At 33.5% G+C, this 22,114-nt stretch overlaps 1 protein-coding gene and 1 long non-coding RNA gene across 3 annotated transcripts in view; one reads left to right on the forward strand and one right to left on the reverse strand.

The window, feature by feature from the left end:
- Positions 1 to 22,114, forward strand: part of LOC127848383 (calcium-responsive transcription factor-like) — a 211,335-nt gene that overhangs the window by 48,165 nt on the left and 141,056 nt on the right. The gene's annotated exons all lie outside the window — the stretch shown is intronic.
- LOC127848461 (uncharacterized) lies at positions 17,383 to 19,433 on the reverse strand. Its single transcript, XR_008034521.1, has 2 exons — positions 19,304 to 19,433; positions 17,383 to 17,680 (listed from the first exon to the last, which is right to left on the reverse strand). It is a non-coding gene; the product is annotated as an uncharacterized LOC127848461 (long non-coding RNA).

Consider the following 22,114-nt stretch of genomic DNA (forward strand, 5'->3'; position numbering starts at 1 on the left):
TTCATATGATTGTGTAACTTAGGCTAACTCTATATTTTTGATGGGTTTTTGTACATACTTCAAAACATAAATACAATTGTTATAGTATCTAATTTTAAATTCAATTTCCAGTCATTCAGTGTTACCAATTACTATATAACTAATGCACTTTAATACCTTCAAGTCAAAAGTTTTCATTTAATAGGCTAATGCGGAATAAAAAGTCTCTTGAAGGTATTACAAGTGGAGGACTTAAATTATCCTCTTTTTTTTCATTTAACACTTTATAATTAGCAGTTCTTCATTAATATATCTACAAACTCTTACTTCATTTTCGTTTTCATATTAAGTTGTCTTTAAGTGTTGAGTGAAACTAGGATGTAAAATATAATGACACTGTTTGATTCAATATCACTGTCTTCGGAGTATACTCTTTTCTTATATAGATCAGTAACATAATTACTTGAAAAAGATAACTTGCCTGTTAAATTATGTACCTCTCTTACATGCTGATTAAATAATGCTGATACCCAAAGTAGAAAGAAATTAAATGTGATTATATAAGTGTATTTTTGTTACAAAATTAACATGCTTGTCAAGCCTTAGTTATCACATGTATAAATAATCTATTTTATAACTATATTTATTCTACAAATACAAACTATTTACATTAAAAGATTCTTATTAAAATGTCTTCCAGTATAAGGTTGAGTATGAACATGCAAGTCAATATATATTGTCACCTCTGCATTATAGTTAATGCTTATAATTATACAATTATTTATAATGCTGTTTATTATAGTAACGGACATATCTAACTTATACCTTAGCTATGTTTATGTTATAAGTGTATGTAACATAAGCAAAACTGTTTTTTAGAAATCATCTGTCAAAGCATGTGTACTTCAATTACATATATTAAGCCTAAATGGAAGTTGTCATTAATATGTTAATGCTTAATTAATCAATGTGTAAATAACCTATGTGTTTTTTTCCATCTTAATCTAAAAACATTTGAAAGAACCTTATTTTGTTGTTGCAAACTTCATTGTGCAAAGCTTTAACCAACAGTCGCATAACAAGCGCATTATCGATTGTTTTAATATATGCTACTAATACATGTATAAATTTGTAAATACTCTATGTCAACCATTCATTATTGTTATGCACTTATGATTACATTAAAATAACAATAATCTTACATAAGAATTCTTAAAAGTATTACATCTGGTGATTTTTAATATAATAAAAAAAACTATTCATTTCTTAATAACATTTTTTAACTTATATCTGCATTTTAAAAAGAGGAATGAGACAACATAAATCTTATACATTTATAAGTTGTTAAGTAAAAATTAAATCAACTTTATAAAGTTTAATAACATTGTATTGATTGATATCTGCTCTTCAAAACACTATAAAAAATAATTTATTTAAACATAAATTTTCGAAAAATAATTATGAAATAAACTATTGACTGATTGCATATGACTGTATATCCTTGTAATGTTTAGCCAAGCTACCGTTACACATACTGTAATTTTTACTTTTATGTTTTTCTTAGTTAATTGTGTGTTTTTTGTTTTTGCCACTATATGTAGATTATGCTTATGCTTTTTTGGTCTATGTCTCTATTGGGGACAAGTCGTTTATTGTGATTTCTTCTCACTTTTGTGATTATTTTTTTTAAGAAACTTACTGGACAAACATTCACAATTACCATTTACATCACCCTCCCCTGTTGAAATGATTAAATTATGCACTTTGAATGTAAAAGGGCTAAACAATAAAGACAAACGTGTAAAAATCTTCAAATGGTTAGACGAAAAAAAAATTAGTATATGCCTTTTACAAGAATGTCATTTGACACCTACTTAAGCACAAACCTTAAAAGATGAATGGGACGGAGAAATCTATCTCAGTGGAGAACATACTAATAAACAAGGCATTTCCTTTCTGATAAAAAAATAATACAGGGGTCACAGTCGATAACTTTAAGGAAATAATAATTGGCAGACAAGCAAGTATAGATATCAAAATACACGAAACACAAATAACATTAATCAACGTCTACGGTCCTAACATAGACGATTCCACATTGTACGAAACATTACAATATTTTATAATTAATAACCAAGAAAAAAATATTATAATCGGTGGTGATTTCAATACTGTCCTGAACCCATTAATAGATAAAAAGAATTGAGACATTTATACTAATACTAAAAATAGAAACATTTGAAACAACATAATTGAAAACTACAATATGATAGATAGCTGGCGTACAGTATACCCAAACGAAAGCAAATTCACCTGGCACTCAAACACAAAACGAACAATATTTTGTAGATTATACTATTTTTTAATATCTGAATCTCTTTGCAACATTATTGACACATGTAACATAAAACCAGGATTTATGACTGACCACTCTCTAGTTGAACTTAAACTGCACAATATACAACCTGAAAGAGGCCCAGGATACTTTAATAAATACAACAGCATCTTATTAGATACACAATATCAAACACAAATAAAACAGGAAATATTAAATACAGTTCAAAATAATAAAGATGCAAACCCAAACACCTTATGGAAAGTAATTGAAGGAAATATACGTAACACAACAATTAGATACACATCATTTAGACAAAAAGAAACACACAAACTTGAAACTAAAACCATCAAAACCATTGAAACACTTGAAAAACAATTGCATCAAACAAACACAAATGATACACCGACATTGAAAATGAAATAACATTAAAAAACAAATATTAGATGGAATCTATCATACACATCTCAATGGAATAATACTAAGAGCGCGTGCACAGCATGTTGAACACAATGAAAAAAATACAAAATATTTCGCAAACATTGAAAAACGTAGAAGTGAACAAAAAACTGTACACAAATTAGTAGTCAATGTCAAAGATATAACAAACAGAACTCAAATACTAGAAGAACAACGTTTATTTTTCGAAACCCTCTATAAACGAAAAAATGTTGAAAATAACACCCTTTTTAAAAATACACATCACGCTTTAAACCAGGAGGAAAAACAACTGTGCGACGGATTGCTTAATGAATATGATATGAATTAGCCCTAAAAGAAATGCAAAATAACAAAAGCCCAGGATCTGATGGCATCACAATCGAATTTTATAAAATATTCTGGAATGATATAAAAACACATCTAATGAATTCACTTAACTATTCATTTAACAAGGAAAACTTAACTACGCTACAAAAACAAGGTATTATATCACTTATTCCAAAACCTGGAAAAAACTTAGAATCCTTATCAAACTGGCGCCCGATTAGTTTACTAAACAATGATTATAAAATTGCAACTAAAAGTATAGCAAACAGAATAAAAAAATATTACCATCAATCATTTCAAAATCTCAATCTGGTTTCATAAAAGGACGTTACATTGGAAAAAACGTTCATCTTATCCAAGAATGCATAAACTATTTCAACAATTCAAAATAATCCTGGTCTAATATTCTTTGCAGACTTTGAAAAGGCATTCGATTCGCTTGATCATTCATTTATGTTCTCTTGCTTAGAAAATATGAACTTTGGTGAAAGTCTCATTCAATGGGTCAAACAATTCTACACCGATATTAACAGTATAATCATTAACAATTGAATATCAGTGGTCTTGTGAAAAAGTAACTACAACAATTGAACACAAATACCACAACTATTCACACATTATCATGAGTTGAAGGAGATTTAGCCAACATTTTATATAAAACTTCAATATATAAGAGAAGAATGAGTTACCGAGTTCGTTTCTTCACTACGTGATAATATGTCAACCATGATATTTAAACAAAATCACGATAATAAATTAATATCAATAACTATGCTGCTCGCATGCAACTTAAATGTCGTTGTGGCACAGGTCGCTGTGGCGTAGTGGATATGGTGTCCGCCTTGCGACCGGAAGGACGCGGGTTGAAACCCCACGGTGGGAGCGTTCTTTGGATCTCCCCCATAGGCACAAAATACTGGTTCTAGTCCCAGGAATCGGACTTGAGAATGTTTCAAATAAATCTTAGCCTTCGATGCAAACGAGCTTATATAAATAGGTTTGAACTAAAATGTCGGTGTTCAATGTATCAAGGAAATCTTCGTCGATGCCCAAGCTTTGGGTCACGGTTTCTGTGTCTACAATTTGTTCATTAAACATATTTCTCAATATATCATGATTCATTTCCTTATCGTGCACTTTACATTGCAAGAGTTTCAATTATGTAAATAAATAATGTTTCTATAACATAATTCATTAGTATGAGTAAATATATGTCACGCTAAGATAAAACGTGGTGTTTCTGCTCCTTTACCTACTCTACTTAACCTACACACTCTTCTATCAAAGCTTTAACAGAATGTGCATACCACGATTCATGATGATATCCTACGTACTTTCTGAAATACTATTTAATGTTTTGTACTTTTGTTCTAGTAGCAGTGACCTCACCTTTGAACTCCCGTGAAAAAACGGTCTTGCAAATACTCACTTTTTACTTTATAATTATATTAGGATTCTTCAATGCATCTTCAGTACGTTTTAAGAATCGGCAACTAAGAAATAAGTTGACTTGTTCACACTTTGTTTAGTTTTGTTTTGTATGTCATTTTATGTATTTATTAACAATACTTATATGTTATGAAAAGTAAAAGATAATAATGAAAGTAAACAAAAATTTGATAAAAAATCAAATTTGTCAATGCCGCGTAAATTGAACCCTGGACCTTTTGATGTAAGAACACCACAGAGGCTCTCAAAATGCACGACTGCGTATCAGAACCAGTATCTTGTTTTGCTTTTGACCAAATTATCGTAGTTTGACGTACAAACTTGGAGACCGTTAGGGGTAAAGAAACTAAATAATTACAGCGATATTACAAGAAGTTCATACATGCCTAAAACTTACAACAATGCATGAACATGCAGAAGGTTTACTTCAATCAAATTCCGAAGGACCAATTTTAAGCCGATACCAATAAGTATGTCTCTTATGAACCAACCGCACAGACTTGTGTGGATTTCCCAAAAGAGGAAACACCTTTTGTAGAGGAATACATTTTTTTTCATTATTTGTTAATGTGTAAAACTTAAAATGTGCAGATTTTTTGGTTCAACTTCTTCTGAACTTTAATTATCGTTATTTTCCAGCACCCTTTTATCTGATTTGCATTTTGTTAGTAATATCGTAAAATTTTGCTTTAATTATTATGACGGTTATTTATCATTGGACTTTTGTAAAAAATAGTCAGATTGTTAAAGTAATTATATATAATTCTTATATTTCTCTGAACATAAGAAATGAACAAAGCGTGATATCAAGTGTTTCACTGTATGGCATATATCAGTTGAGTATATCAATGAAATACAAGAAAATTGTTAGCTGTTGTTTCCTGTAGTCATACATCGCTTTTATAACCTGTTCCTATCTTGACGAGTATCGTCGTCGACCACCTGCTCGAAAGTGGCACATTAAAAAGATAATTCATAAAAAAGACATAGTTTTAAAGATAACATGTTCACTTAAAGAGATCTGATGACAGAAGAAATGTTCACTACTTTATAGAATTGTATTTAAGCCTGATAAATGTAAAACATTCACAATTAACCAAAATAGTTTTTAGTTAAGCTTTTTCTTGCATCAAATATTTTTTTATGATGCCATGAACATATTGTAAATTGCATAATATTTTGTTATATTTACCATAAACTAACGTACACGGGTAGTTTCGTTTTTGTTAAATCTGTGTTATGTTCATGTAAATATATGGTAGGCAAAATAATACCTTTCAACAAAACGAAGCTTTCTTTCAATTTCATATTTATGATGCTCTACCTTAAGAACCGAATACAATAGTCATTGTCTTAAACACGTTACACACTGATTGAATACCTATGAATAAAGTGTACATTAATATTTATTCCCTTTTGATTGATACAAACAATTGCCCAAAACGAAAACGCAATATACCACTGGCATTTACATGTTCTACTTTTTTACACTTGCTCCCGAAACTTCTTGTACCATGACAACCAATGCCCCACAAAAGAAACTCTTAGTAGCAACTGAGTCTTTTATAAAGACAGTTGATCAATTGGCTATAATCTACGATGATATTACATATGTCATAACCCTAAACATAACCAAAATAATTACAGCTGAGTTAATCGTGTTGATTCTGTAAATTATACCATGGACGCAATAAAAAAAGAAAACAAACAACTCATCATTTAAAAAGTTCTCGTTACCTCCCTTTTATTACATTTATCTTACAGCTTAATAATATAACAGAAGGAAACTCGAGGTGATGGATAAACTTGTGCTTTACATGCCTACCATTCTTGACTTTATGTACATAGGGACTACTTTTATTTTACTCGGTTAAAGGTCAAATGCAGTTCAGAGTTGTGAGTCAAAAGAAGAGTGGTTATAGACTTATATAATAACAATTATGGCGGAGTCACATACTACATCATGTTTTACGTAGGGTAAACATTTTGGAAGTTGAAAATGGCTGTTATTTTTGTTTTTGGTCTTTTGATTAGATGAAACAAGAATTTAAGTTTTAAAAAATCTTCTGTGGGTGTTTAACTTTCGGCATTTTATTAAATTTTTATCGAGGCGTATACCGATATTGTGTCTTTTAACTCTGCTTTTTCATTGAAATTTTTGTGATTATTTCGCTTGGCGTAGCCGGGAATGATCACAGACAATTTTGATATTACTACGCAAGGTTCTTTTCAGTTTATTTAATCTGCTTTGGCTATTGCATGAAACAATTAAATGCTAATAGTTTGATTCTCTCAAAATGGATGTTTTATATAAATATTGTAGGATAAATAGAATACTATGTAAGTATAATTGTGTACTCGAATGTATCCAACTCGTCTCAGAAAGTCTTACACGGCTCGAGAATCCTCGGAGTGTAAACGGCTCTTTAACTAGTCGAAAGTAAACAATGACACTTACATAGTATTCTATATATACATGACCTGTCGCATATTCAGTTTTAACCTACATTGCAGTTATAATACTAGGTTAACATTGTCGTGCGATTTTCCACAAACGTCACGATTTGCCAAACGTTACTGATAGTCGTTTTTGTTTCAAGATTTAAGACTTAGATATGGTTTGACGCGTGTCCGGTTGTTTTGATAGGTTGACAATCATAGTTGTACAATTGAAACGATCTATAAGGGTCTTATTTCAAGTTCAGCTACGATTGCAGGGGGTGAGGGGTTGTATTTGTTGGCGTGTGGGACTCGATCGCGCATGATTATCACGTTCGGTGTTCTACAAATCGATACGTTTTTGTGCGAGAGGAAACATTAACCTACGTGAGTCAATACGATATGATGTGACTGTATTTGTGATATTTTGATGATTTAAACGACTGGACACCAGTGATATAAATACAGCATCGTTTGCCGTCGACTTCGTAACATTTTATTATTATGATCACAACAGATCGCACCAGCACTTGCTAGGTTTCGAAAAAATCGACTGCAAGATTCACGATTTGCAAGAACGAATATTAGTCGGGTTTTGATACGATATAAAGCGATCCAATACAAATAAATACGACGATCCACTTTATTATCTGAGCGCAGTTGATATAATCACCACGATGCATTCACAAATAAGGCCAAACAAATTCAATCGTAGTGTCAATCATTATTATGGGATTATAGCAGTACAGCAACACAATGAAATGAATCAGGTTTTCAAGGTAGTGTATAATACGATCGGTTGCCGAATATTATCTGTTTGTATGTGTCATGTACATAATTCAATTCTTTTAATATTGTGAATCAATTTGTGAGTAACTACATGGAAATCATGTACTTAGGTATTGTAAATACCTCAGAACCTTACTGAGGTATTGTAAATACATCAGAACCTTACTGAGGTAATGTAAATACCTCAGAACCTTACTTAGGTAATGTAAATACCTCAGAACCTTACTTAGGTAATGTAAATACCTCAGAACCTTACTGAGGTAATCTAAATACCTCAGAACCTTACCTAGGTAATGTAAATACCTCAGAACCTTACTTAAGTATTGTAAATACCTCAGAACCTTACTTAGGTAATGTAGATACCTCAGAACCTTACCTAGGTAATGTAAATACCTTAGAACCTTACTTAGGTAATGTAAATACCTCAGAACCTTACTTAGGTAATGTAGATACCTCAGAACCTTACTAAGGTAATGTAAATACCTCAGAACCTTACTAAGGTAATGTAGATACCTCAGAACCTTACTGAGGTAATGTAAATACCTCAGAACCTTACTTAGGTAATGTAGATACCTCAGAACCTTACTGAGGTAATGTAAATACCTCAGAACCTTACTTAGGTAATGTAGATACCTCAGAACCTTACTTAGGTAATGTAAATACCTCAGAACCTTACTAAGGTAATGTAAATACCTCAGAACCTTACTTAGGTAATGTAAATACCTCAGAACCTTACTTAGGTAATGTAAATACCTCAGAACCTTACTTAGGTAATGTAAATACCTCAGAACCTTACTTAGGTAATGTAGATACCTCAGAACCTTACTTAGGTAATGTAAATACCTTAGAACCTTACATAGGTAATGTAAATACCTCAGAACCTTACTTAGGTAATGTAGATACCTCAGAACCTTACTGATGTAATGTAAATACCTCAGAACCTTACTTAGGTAATGTAAATACCTCAGAACCTTACTTAGGTAATGTAAATACCTCAGAACCTTACTAAGGTAATGTAAATACCTCAGAACCTTACTTAGGTAATGTAAATACCTCAGAACCTTACTTAGGTAATGTAAATACATCAGAACCTTACTGAGGTAATGTAAATACCTCAGAACCTTACCTAGGTAATGTCAATACCTCAGAACCTTACTTAGGTAATGTAGATACCTCACAACCTTACTTAGGTAATGTAAATACCTCAGAACCTTACTTAGGTAATGTAAATACCTCAGAACCTTACTTAGGTAATGTAGATACCTCAGAACCTTACCTAGGTAATGTAAATACCTTAGAACCTTACTTAGGTAATGTAAATACCTCAGAATCTTACTTAGGTAATGTAAATACCTCAGAACATTACTTAGGTATTGTAAATACCTTAGAACTCCCCTGTATGGGTCAAGATTTGCATATCATTGGAAAACCCACATATAAGTTGGTAAAAACATGCTGATTTCAAACCTTTCCAAAATTACAGTCTAAGAATTGGTTGGTGAATACATGTGATTCATCCGGAACGTATAAATACAATTTTATTTCAAAACGGGACACGATTTACGAAACGAAAAAACTAGAAGACCAAGAAACCGGCATAATTTCTGGTTTATGACGGAGAGCAATAAACTCATGTAAAACATTGGTGTTCACGCGTTATATATTTAGAATCATTTGGTGTACATGCGTTACATATGCAGAAATAATTTATGGAATTAATGGTGAATATTTACATTATAACTGATGTTTATTCTAATATGCTTCATGAACATTCCAGCGTGTTTGCTGTCTATTCGTTTATACGCGATGATGGTTGCAACATGCTTGATGACTATTCAATGCTTGTGCGTTCTTTATTCCTCAATCATAATATAATAACACGTATTTTCACTGGCATAAATGTGTACTTTTAAATTTTAACAAACTTGAGAAAACCTCGCCAGTCATGATGAAACAAGTCATAATCGGTTTTGCCACTAAGCGTGATTTACAACGACTGTTAGCAACAGGCAGTAAGCAGAATGCAACTAAGCCGAATGCAAGTTGCCAAAGTATGGCAGCAGGTGACGCGCGTTTCTTTTCCGTATGTTGAATGAATAACTTTTCGGGAAAGAAAGGAAAAAAACATCAAACCCATTTTGACTACTATACTGAATAAACTGAATTAGTTCCGTTTGTTTTATAATCTTTATTAAACTAAATACATTAACTTTTGCCATTAAGACCAGTCAGCCTAATGGACACGCAATAAATAAACTGCGCTGCATGTTTTTGATATTGGTTAATTACAGTTAGTATGTATTTAACCCAGGACATAACGGGGGTCATGGATATGAAGTGTGGTCCATCATTTGACCAAATAATACAGTAAACTTTACTTTCCGAAGTACAATGTATATCAACCTTATATTTATAAAGTAGCCCATTCCCAATTGCAACAGACCTGTTTGTGTAACTTTCAGATTTCTCTAGTCTGTTTACCAGGCTATTATAAAAATTTATATCCTTTTATGTCTTTAAAATCTCTTTGGTAAAGTTAAACCTAAATGTTACAAGTACTCGTGTCTATAACAACTAGTGTAACCATCGTTGAGAAAACAATAGTCTTCTACTATTAAAATATCATAGAACATAATGTTGACACAATTTGAACAAAGAAATAAAAAAATGTCCTTTAGGGTTGGTCTCGCGGGTCTCGTTGCAAGGCCTGAACGCTGGTCTTATTCCCACGGAGCGTGGGCGAACGGCGGCTGTAGCCGGGATTCGCTTTTGGTAGAGGTGGTCTCACGGATCTAGTCGTGCTACCGAGCTCGCGAGAACTGATCGCCGGGCTGTCTCGCTCGGGACCCATGGGACCGCGTGTCTCTGCCTGCGACCGCGGACGCCCTTCTGAACACGGCGGGCCAAGCCAACGTAAGCGGGCGGAGGACCTTGTCTAAGCGATGGCTTCCAAAGGCCTGCGTTCGGCCGATTATCTATCGGTGGCTGCGATTTACGTGTATCGGAATTGCGACAGTCCCGATGAATGGGTAGAACCTCGTTTAGAACGTACCGATGGAGACGAAAGCATTTCTATATATATGGGGGCTTTTTGTCTTTCGCGACGTGCCTAATCTCCCGGGTAGTAGCTGATTGTCGCTGGTGTGTGTTCGAGAGCAGGGACATGGGGCGCTTGTACAACGCGAGCCAGACCCCGGCCCTCCCATCGGGGCCGACTAGACTGAGGAACAATTTGGCAAAGGTAAGAAGTTCGTGCGAACAGAACTAAAACTAGTCGGTCTTAAGAGAGCTTATACGTGTCCTACGCTGCCTTTCAACCGAAGCCGGGTGGCGACCAGTCGAACCTACGAGGGAGCTCGCGCAGCGGTTGCGGAAAAAATGGTCGCCTCTCGAATAGCGCAGCTTCCCAACGGAGGGTGAGTCGGTCGGCCAGCTGGCCGCGCGTTCCTTTGGCGGCTCACATGCGAACACACATCGCATCACGGGCGATAATAGACAATTATATATAATTTTCATTCTACCCCATGCTGTTCCCGACAAGCACGGACAGAGGGACGAACGGCGGACGGATGGACAACGCCAATATAAAGAAGTGAAACTCCAGCTGCTGGAGCAGTATTGCATTCTCATTATATACAATTAGTTGGTCCTTTATTTAAGGCAAGTGACCAAATGCCAAAACAGTACGAAACAAGTTTTTGTATAGCTTGTTTTACAAAGGCCGAAACAATATCCCTCTACCTTCGACAGTGATATTTTTTTTAAAGAAATAATTATAGGTTAAATCTAAACTTAAATTAATACACATGAAATTGTTAGTTATAAAATACATATCCAGACGATAGTGCTAAAATGTTTCCCTACTTATGTAGATAATCTACTTTACCTCTAACTATTATGACCAACTAGATACGTCTAAATGGCCACAACTTCGTCTATAACATAAATGTTCCGTTTCACGCCGTCAATGTCCGAGTTCGTACGTAGCATTTCGAAACGGCTGTAAATTGACATCATTGCATCATGTATGATGTTTTGTGCTTGGATGAAACTGTCATCTTATCATCGCGTTTAACCAACATACTTATACCAAGCATGCAATTAACGACCTAGAATGTTGAATCTTTACGCATGAATGATAGCATTAAGCCGAACGTAAAAAGAAAGTTGTCATCAGGCACGATGTTAGTGTCATCAAGCCTGAAAAGGTGTCCACCAAGAATCATGACACAGTAATAAAGAAGGATGTAGTTTTTATCTAAATACCTTTCCATAACAATCGGTCTTCATGTGTTATATATATATATACAGAGAGTCGATTGAAGTATAATACTTATAGACAAAAGTTGTCCTCGCTGTATTTACAGATAGCACAAAATCCTTAATAATATGTCACCAGAAAATCTTTGCAAATTGAACCATGTGAATAAAATGAATTCTCAATTCTTTGCATATATACACACTTGCGGTAAATATGGTGTGTCTGAATTAATTACGACTGCTACCGGCCAAAACTCTACATTGACATTCACAAGTTCTTACGTCTCTTTTGTTCATGAAACAAAACGACAATTATTTGTTCTAGTACAAACCTAAATGTACTTCAACATCATAATCCTGACACTCATGGCCGTGTGGCTGTACGGCACGCACAAAGGCATGAACCAATTGGCACCGGCCATATGTGCTAGCATACGAGCACCATGAAAACTAACACCAATTGTATCATGTATTCTTCATCATCGAGCATCTGTGAGTACCCAGTATAATTAAATGTTTTGAATATGTTATTAGCATATTTTGTAGGGCACTTAACATCGGCTTTTTCTGATCGATTTCATGGTTCCTCTCGATTTCGCGGATTTTGAATGTAATGCATTGCCTAAGCCGTGATATAAGTTGTTTTTTTCAGGAATATGGCAAGATCCTCGATGAAGTCGCAAAAGCTGGGAACATCCAAAGCACATATAGAAGAACGCTTCGTTTCTCATGTAAGAGGCAAATTGAACGGTGAACCCCTTCTCGAATTGCAGTTGGTCGTAGTGCAAATGTCAACATCAAACCGTATCGATTAGGTAAGAGATAACAACATCATTCCTCTGACCATACCAGTACACACCCCACACCAATTTTTCTCCTGGATGTGTCCATATAAGGACCGCTTAGAGCGTGATATTAAAGTGTGATAATTCCATAAAGAAACATGTAGGACAAACAATTACCAGGTACAACTTGCGCAAATTGCATGTAAGACATACATGAGAGCCATGACAAGTACGAATATAACTGCAGGATTCAGAATTTCGAGAATAGATCCGTTCAGGATTGACATTATTGAAACTGAAAAGCAGCTCACGTGCGAACACTTTATGGACATGGAAAAAGTGCAAAAGGTAAAGGTTATCAAAAAAGAGAAAAAGAGGCAGTAGAAGAATTTTCGAACAAAAGGTCAGGAAACATACTATATAAAAAAGAAACTCACTCATGTTATGAATGTATTGCAAAAAGCATAAATATTTGAACCCACCTGAAATGGAAATGTCATAACCGAAGAAACCTTTGCCACATCACTTATCATTTATGAACAAAGCAAAAAAAAACAACACAATGTAAACACACTATCAATTCAAACAAGAAGTTAAAACAACGGAATTCGAACACGACATTTAAACAAAGTGAAAAAGTCGAGCGATTATTTTAGAGGACGAAATAAGAGAAAATGGAAGTGGCATGGCAGATTAAGACCACATATAATGAGTCAGAAAGTTTGCAAAACAATAGTATGCACCCTACCTGAAAGACTTCCTGTACAATACAACTATACATTCGGGGCAATGTAACAATGCACTCATTGGGTGCATCTTTCACAATGCACCAACATTCATGATATGCGAAGATACAGCATATTCCTCTGAGATTTTTGTAATAAAAGTTCTGCCTACTTTTTATGATTTTAGATTGTTTTGCTATGATTTAATTGTTCTTAAAATGATGAATACATTTATTTTACAAAACACATAATGCGCTTCCGAATAGTAAAGGATTATTTTCACAGATTTCCTTATGTATAGAAGTTTAAATGCTTTATATTGATAAATGTAAACATTCGATAAACAAAAACAAGAATAAAATTTAAAAAGAAAAAAGAAAAAAAAGTTACCCTCAACTGGCCTCGAACCACTGACCACGGAGTAAAAGTCTATCGCTTAGACTACTCGGCCATCCATGATCATACAATCAGACGTGTATTTTATACTTTATATAAACAATCCTCATAGTATCACAAAATATAACGACAACAACAGAACTCTGCAAATTATTCAATCCTTTTTTCGCGTTGCAACGCTTTATAATTTTTAGGTTTTTAAATCGTCAAAAGATGCATATAATGGATATTTTAAAGCATGGTAAATGTTCAGTATTACTGTTTTCTCACAAACATCATAACTACAACGAAAGTTTGCATGATTGTTTTTATATAAATTTTGTCAATTAACCCAAACGCCCATTTAATTTAAACACAACATATCTGAAAACGGTGTCTTTTCCTTCTTGTGTTTAAACAAAGTGAAACTTCAAAATTTCAGCTCAGGTGCACCAGCAAGATATACATTATTCTACAGCATTAGCTCTTTTATTTATGGCAAGTGATATAGTGCCATACATACTGACACAAAGTGGAAGACAAAATATTCATTGCTAAAAACGTACAACGTAAAGACAAAAAATTACGGGCATGATCTGGTGTTTTGTACAGGTTTGCGACACGCAGCAAATTAACTGCAATTTCCACGCTGCTTGATGATTACTTGCTTGACAACCTGCAATATGCGGGAAAGGGTATTGTACAGGAATTAAGGATATCCTCCATGAAGTGAGAATGATTTATTTCCGAGGATATTTTGGTAATTTCATCAAATGAACTTTTTAATAGGTATATTTTTATCTCCTATTGAGCTTGAGTGAATGTTTTCAAGACATGTCATCTCTTCCCAAGTGATTGTTTTTTTTCTCACTGACGGGATCAATCTAAAATTGATTGTTTTGTTCGATATAACTATTAAATACCAATTAGTGTATACATTTATAGATGTTTTTTGTACGATGACATTTATTTCCTGATTAAAAGTTTAACCTGTCAAATCATTTGAATGGACGTACTTTTAATGCCAACGTCAAGCTTCATTTTTAAACAATAGTTTCATACACAAAACAAGAGGGACAAATGCCTTTAGGCGCTTACTTGAGACCCCAAATATATTTTCTGAGCAAGTAGTGTTTACAACACAATTACAGTACAGACATGTTTTTTAGCAGACCACACTGATGTTTAGCACGGTCCAGATATCATAACAACAATTTGTTTTATCCTTAGTTACATGATGAGTAATTACAAATATTTTTTCTAGAGTGTTGAAATGCTTTAATTGTAGCCATATAAGGAATACTGGCCGCCTTATAGCAGCCATGGTCTTCAATGGAATGTTTTTATAGCTCAGTCGGCAGAGAAATCATTAGACCAAATGTTCAGAAGTTTCTTGAAGATTGGGTAAGAAACATGGATTCAAAAGAAAGTGTTCATTAGCTTGTTGTCTCTAAATCGACGTATGACGTGACCCAGTGCAATGACAAACTCGGTCCAGATATAATTTGGTACACAGGGTCTCATCAAGTATAACAAATATAAAGATTTGGCATTTAGAGTGTTTGAAAGGTTTTGCTTTAATGTCAGTAGTAACCTGTTTACGTCTAAACGTGACCCAGTTTCAAACTCGGTTGAAAAATTATAATAGGGACAAATGTGCTGAGCACGTGTCATGCAGATATGGACATTTATATGGCATCTAGATTGTTCACAAGCTTTTCCCTAAAACAAACCTAGTAACAAATATATTTGTTCTATATATCTTAGTTTAAAACTCAACTAAAATAATGTTTTGACCAAGTTTAATTAAGATTGGGAAATACATATGGCATCTACAGTTTTAACAAGCTTTTATTTAATTGCACATACACGTTTGTTATTGACCATACGTGACGGAAATTATCACTTTAACAAACGTTCTGATCAAGTTTCATGAAGATTGAGCAATACATATGACATATAGATTTAAAAGATTTGACCAAGTGACCTTGTTTTTAAACCTTTGTAAAATCGATCGAGGTATCATTTTAAAAACATGCTGACCAAGTTGCCGATTATTTAAAAACTTGCTCAGCAAGATGGATTAGGATTTGGAAATAAAAGTTAAATCTAGGGTCAAGGTTATTTTCATGATAGTGAAGTCAAGTGTGTACACACATACCAATTGCTTTTTTTCCAGTGATAATGTGAAGCACTTTAATAGAACCTTTCTAACAAACACGAGTTACCTTCGGTAGCGACCAAATGCACAACGTCAGCCTGTTGGGCTTACCTAGTTTCGGGCAAAGTTTGTAACAAAGGTGACGGTGTGAATACACGCAAAGTTAGTTTTTTGGTGTGAATTTTTGGCCCTTTAAAAAACGATCGTTATCCGCCGGTTGCCAGCTAGTGTAAACCGACTATCCGTCGGCTGCATGACGGCCGACATCGGTTTTAAATCGGATGGGATGCATTGAGATAGACACACACATGCCGAATGCGTTTTTTTTTTCAAATGAAGGAGAACGTATCTTTAATGCCCACTTTCACAAGTTACCTGCCTTATCGACTAAAAGCACGCCAAATGTTTTTCTCTGTATATGAAATATTTGCTGCTTTCATTTAGTAAGCGTTTGGCAATACTATAGTAATCAATGAAATGAAACATACTATATCAGGAAAGAAATTCTTGTTCGTATTCAATACTTGTATGTCAATGCAAAATAGTGTGGGTGTACCTTGACTGTAAGCGTTTTCGTCGTTTTTAAACAACACTTTTGGACCCCAAAATTTCGGAACTTTCATTAAACATGGGTGATGCTTGACTGATGACTCGAATGAATACCAAAATGTAGCCACAATAACAAATTGCCACGAAATTGCGGAAGCGAAATTGTGCTTGACTCAAATAAGTTCATGATGAATCAGTATTTGCCAATGATAGGGGTTAATGTTTTGTCTACCCACGTAATATAATGCACACCTTTTAATGACGATATTGCATACTATTAAATAAAATTGATAATGGTCACACATGAAAAGCACAATTCTTGAAATAAAAATGTAAATTAACAGGGTCGAAAGCTGTCAGAACAAAATATTACTACAAATGCTAAATATGATTAATAAGCTGCTAAATAGGCTACATACGCCAACTAAATTGTTTATTTTATTCCATTTCTTCTATTTCATACACATGCGAAACAGGCTAAATATACTGCAAAATAGTTTTTTTTATCGTATTAAGTAAACATGCTAAAACTGCAAAAAGGGCTGCTAAATTGGTTACATATGGTAAATAAGCTGGTTATTTTATCCAAATAAATACGCATACTAAAATGGCTAAATATTTAAAATATGCTGCTAAATAGGCTAATACGCTGTTTATTAAATATCATTGAATAAGCATGCTTAATATGCGTTTTACTACAAAATATTATTAAAAGGCAATTTTTTTTATCGTATAAGGTAAACAAGCAAAATTCTTAAGATATGTTGCTAAAAAGAATCAATAGGATTTTAATGTCATCATATTAAGTAACACTTTAGTAAACATTCTAAATCATACGACTGCTTCATCCTCATTATAAAATCCATGCATCTTTTGACATAGAAAACGTTTTAATTTCTAATAATTCATGTACTATAAATAAAATCTGATTCGAATGGAATGGCACCAAAAAAAGGCCAGTGCATGTGACGTTCTACAGTCCCATGGCATCCAACTCCCTCATCATCTGACAGACCGCAAGCTCCAGACAACAATTTACTGCAAGGATGTCGTAGCAGACATCGCCCTGAAATAATTTAATAAAAATAAACACACTTATACACAGATAATGCAAGTTTAATGTCAATTAGAGATCTTTTTAATAAGTGAGGCTTAGAAAATCTGAACTATTATCCTTGGAGAGTGGTTCTTGCTTGTCTGTTTTGTATTGTTTGTATTTCGAAAGTTGACAAAAAAGAAAAACTGAAATACAATTACACACAATACGACGTCATAAAAATAGACCAAAATGACGTCAATATACTACACGTCTTTGCTGAGCTCAACATAGTTGTTGTAAACCTTAGCTTATCATATGAAACGCTACATTTTTACTGCGGATATAATGATGTGATAAATGGTAATTTTGCTCCAGTAAATCTTATTTTGATTTGATTGTTTTAATAACATCTGTTTAAGAATCAGAAAGTCTGAAAATTGTTGGCAAACAAGAATGCTAACATATCTGAGATTGACAAACATTGAATTACAAGTGCAAATGGAATGTGAGGTTTATATCAAAGCTAAAACAATCCATCTAATCTAACGAGGTCATAATATTTTATAAATAACATGTGGCAGGGGCCGCAAGATACAGCCAATTGCTTAACGTTGCATAATTTTTGTTCTTAACATTGTAATCTGCACATATATTTATTAATAATGTTGCAAATAATTAAGCCTCCGAAAAGTGTATGAAAATAAAAAGGTCAACTGTGATAAAAAAAACATGTTATTGTTGAAAAACGTGGATTTTGCTTATGTATAACAAAAAGACCAGAACTAAACAAAAGTCAGATGATTCTCTTTAACATCATTTATATGTAAAGGTCATCAACAATGCCTCTGACACTCCTAAGCGAACAATAAATTGATCCCGGTTTTATGCGTGTCCGTTACTCAATATTTTGTGAATCACATTGACGTGGAAGAGCAAATGACAATATTGAGATGCGCTTTACGGCAACAATTATGCAAATTGCACATATTTTTTTAAGGCGCAGTCTATCTTATGTACAAAACTGGCAAGGAAATTAATGCACACACAAACGCTTTGATACTGTTGTTATTACTATTTGGCAATCATTGAACATTTTTCAAAATCATGCATTTGAAATAGTTATACATTGATTCCTTTGTGTGTTATATGTAATATTTATATAATGTCCGTATTTTTTTCGTTCGAAGAAAGGCTACACAATATGCTTGATAAAAGGCGCTTGTTCACTGAATGACACAATTACTTTTTTTTAAGACTCATTATAATTAGAGTACTCTTTACACCATGGTACAAAATAACAGACACGATACATATTGATACATTTTCGTTTATTAATCAAAAAGAATTGGTATTTTTTAGTGTTTCTATTGTTCTAGTATAAGTTCTCGGATCGCTCAGATAAATCGTAACATATGTTATGTAATATGGCAGTCTATATGGCGTAGATATTCAAGTCAAAGCCTTCGAAGTTAAATTATCTGGATCAAAAGCTGTTTTGATCTTTCATTAAAAACATCTTAATTGTACTTAAACTTGAAGTATTTTGTTTCCATGTTAAAATATATTAAAATTTAATGCCAACAACTGTGAACAAGTCCCTATCTTAATATCTAACTATTGAGAAAAAATTTCTTGTTTAAGCTCATGTACCTGGATTCCACCAATAGTTCGAACGCGGGCTCTATACGCTGGCAAGTAAGCGGGCATACACAGAGCCGTGCACAGCAGTCGCCCGTACGGGTCGAAAGGTCACACAGAGTGGCCTGGAAACAACACATCACCTTGCGAGCTGCAAAGATATGCAATTTGTAGACGTTATTTGTTTTGAACTATAATTATACTGATGTTGATAACTCTAGTTGTACAACAACAGCAACAACAGCAAAGCATTAAACTACCAACACCACTACAACAACAACAACAACTACTACTACTACTACTTCAACTACTCTACTACTACTACTACTAATACTACTACTACTAATACTACTACTACTACTACTACTACTACTACTACTACAACAACAACTTCTACTACTACTACTACTACTACTACTACTACTACTACTACTATTACTACTACTACTACTACTACTACTACACCTATTTCTGCCGCAAACGAAGACTTTATAGTTTATTCCGAGTAATTGTCCATACCTCCAAACAATGACGGATATATACGCTAACTTACCTGATCAAAATAGTAAATTAATAGCGCTACACACGTGTAAGTAAATAACATACACTGTTAAAGAACTAATAATAGTTTTTGAACACATATTGAAGGTAAAATATATGTTTTTGAGATTGGTATTTCTTTTCATGGGCATTTAAGGCTTAAAACAAAAAGATATGAAAAACGAAACATTAAATAATTTGAATAAAGAATTTTCTTAAAACATATTGTCGTTTTTGTCAAGATAAATATTCTGACTACGTTTCAACAATATTTAGTAATAAATGTTGCTTCTACAAGGGAAAAAAGTTTTAAAAACAATAAGAATATTTATATTTGCAAAAAGACAGGAAACATCAAACAAATAAATATATTGCCATACCATTGACTAACACATCAATTCCATTCAATTATATGCATATTTAGCAAATAAATAAGAGACATCAATTCCATTCAATTATATGCATATTTAGCAAATAAATAAGAGTACATATAAATATTTTTTGGAAAATGCAATCCATGAGAAGAAAGTTTAGCTATTTGTATATCTATTTAATTCAATACATACATAATATTAATTAGTGTTTAACACCATGTGTAAAACGTGTAAATTTGTGTAGAGAAACTGCAAGTCTGCCCAAAGAATTTAAATACAATTAATTATTTATAATATTATTATCTATTGAAATTATTATATTGAGATGTTACTTAGTATTGACGTTCAAATATATTATGACTTTTTTTTTATAAAAAGCAGTGTTTTGTCGTTCTATTTGAATATAACACTGCAATTTTTAACAGTCCCATTTAATGTATTGATATCAACCCAAATGTATTGCTAGTTTAATAACGTTAACCAACATTGCTGCTGATGCTTTCTCAAAGTAGCATGCGTTTGTAATATTAACGTTACACTATATTAACTTACAATAAACATTCCTTAACAAAGAAGCACTTAAAAAACTTAAACACATTACCTTTTTCCACACAGAATTGTTGTATTCAGTATTTTCTTGATGCGATCTTCTTTCAAAATGCACGCAAGCAAATACACGCCGATGCGATTACATAAAATTGTTATCTTTCCATGTATTATTTCTCACCGATAAATCCAATAATGAAATTTGAAATTTGGTTGCAACGAAAGCTGGATACGTTTAAAGAGTGTATTCCTATTAATGCATCAATGTTCACAACATATATATGAATTAGTTGTTAGAAAAAAATGGTCATATGTAGAGAGACATTCATTCTGTTCGATAAATGGATCACGTTCAATCCTCAAATACAACTTATTCGCTGACCAAGTAAATCCCTTCGTAAGAAATGTCTTATACTTTGACAATTCGCACTATTTGAAAAATTAGAATTCCCAATGCCCAGCAGCGTATATGTTTCTGAATCGATTTATGCAATAATTCGAAAGATCACTACCGAGCTGTATTTAGACCCTGACCCTTCGAATGTTCGAATACCGAAGGCGTAGGTGGATATTTGATTTTGAATCGATATTCGGCAATGCCCGAGCACTAAAGACCCCGATGAGTATTCGACCAAAACTCGATATTCGCTAAATTTCGAATGCTCAATAACCAGCTGAGTGTTTGATCTATGATCGATATTCACAAAAGTGCGAATACTCATTACTCAGCTGGGTATTTCTCTAGATTTCGACTACCCAATGCACACATATCATACTTGCTAAATATTCTCAATATTTCCGATGGATAATGTCCAGGTGGGTATTTGACATTTGCTTGATATTTGTTTAGGTTCGAATCCATACTATCCAGCTCTGTCTCTGGTGCATTTTTCACTTATGTTTGAATACCCAATATCCCAATATCCAGCTGGGTATTCGCCTTACGCTCTATACTCGCTAAATTATTAATACCGTAATACCCAGCTTCGAATAAACAATGCCCAACTGGGTATTTGTCCTTGGGTTTCTATACTCGCTAAATTATTAATACCCTAATACCCAGCTTCGAATGCACAATACCAAGCTGGGTATTTGTCCTTAGGTTGATATCCGCTTCAGTGAAAGTGCCAAATATCCAGCTGGATATTTGTTACTGGCTCGATATTCTATTAAATTCGAACAACTTTTACCCTGCTGGACATTCGACTTTCCTCGGTATTACATGTAAATTCCAAATACCCAATACCCAATACCCATCACCAATTAACTTGATGAACCTCCTACAGGATAGTTATCGTATTTTTCTCATGTAACAGGTCAAAATGGCAGTATTGTGTACTAGGGTAGGAGCAAAGAAGCGTGT

The sequence above is a fragment of the Dreissena polymorpha genome, chromosome 1 (genome assembly GCF_020536995.1).
Source record: "Dreissena polymorpha isolate Duluth1 chromosome 1, UMN_Dpol_1.0, whole genome shotgun sequence".
In the NCBI taxonomy this organism is placed as follows: domain Eukaryota; kingdom Metazoa; phylum Mollusca; class Bivalvia; order Myida; family Dreissenidae; genus Dreissena; species Dreissena polymorpha.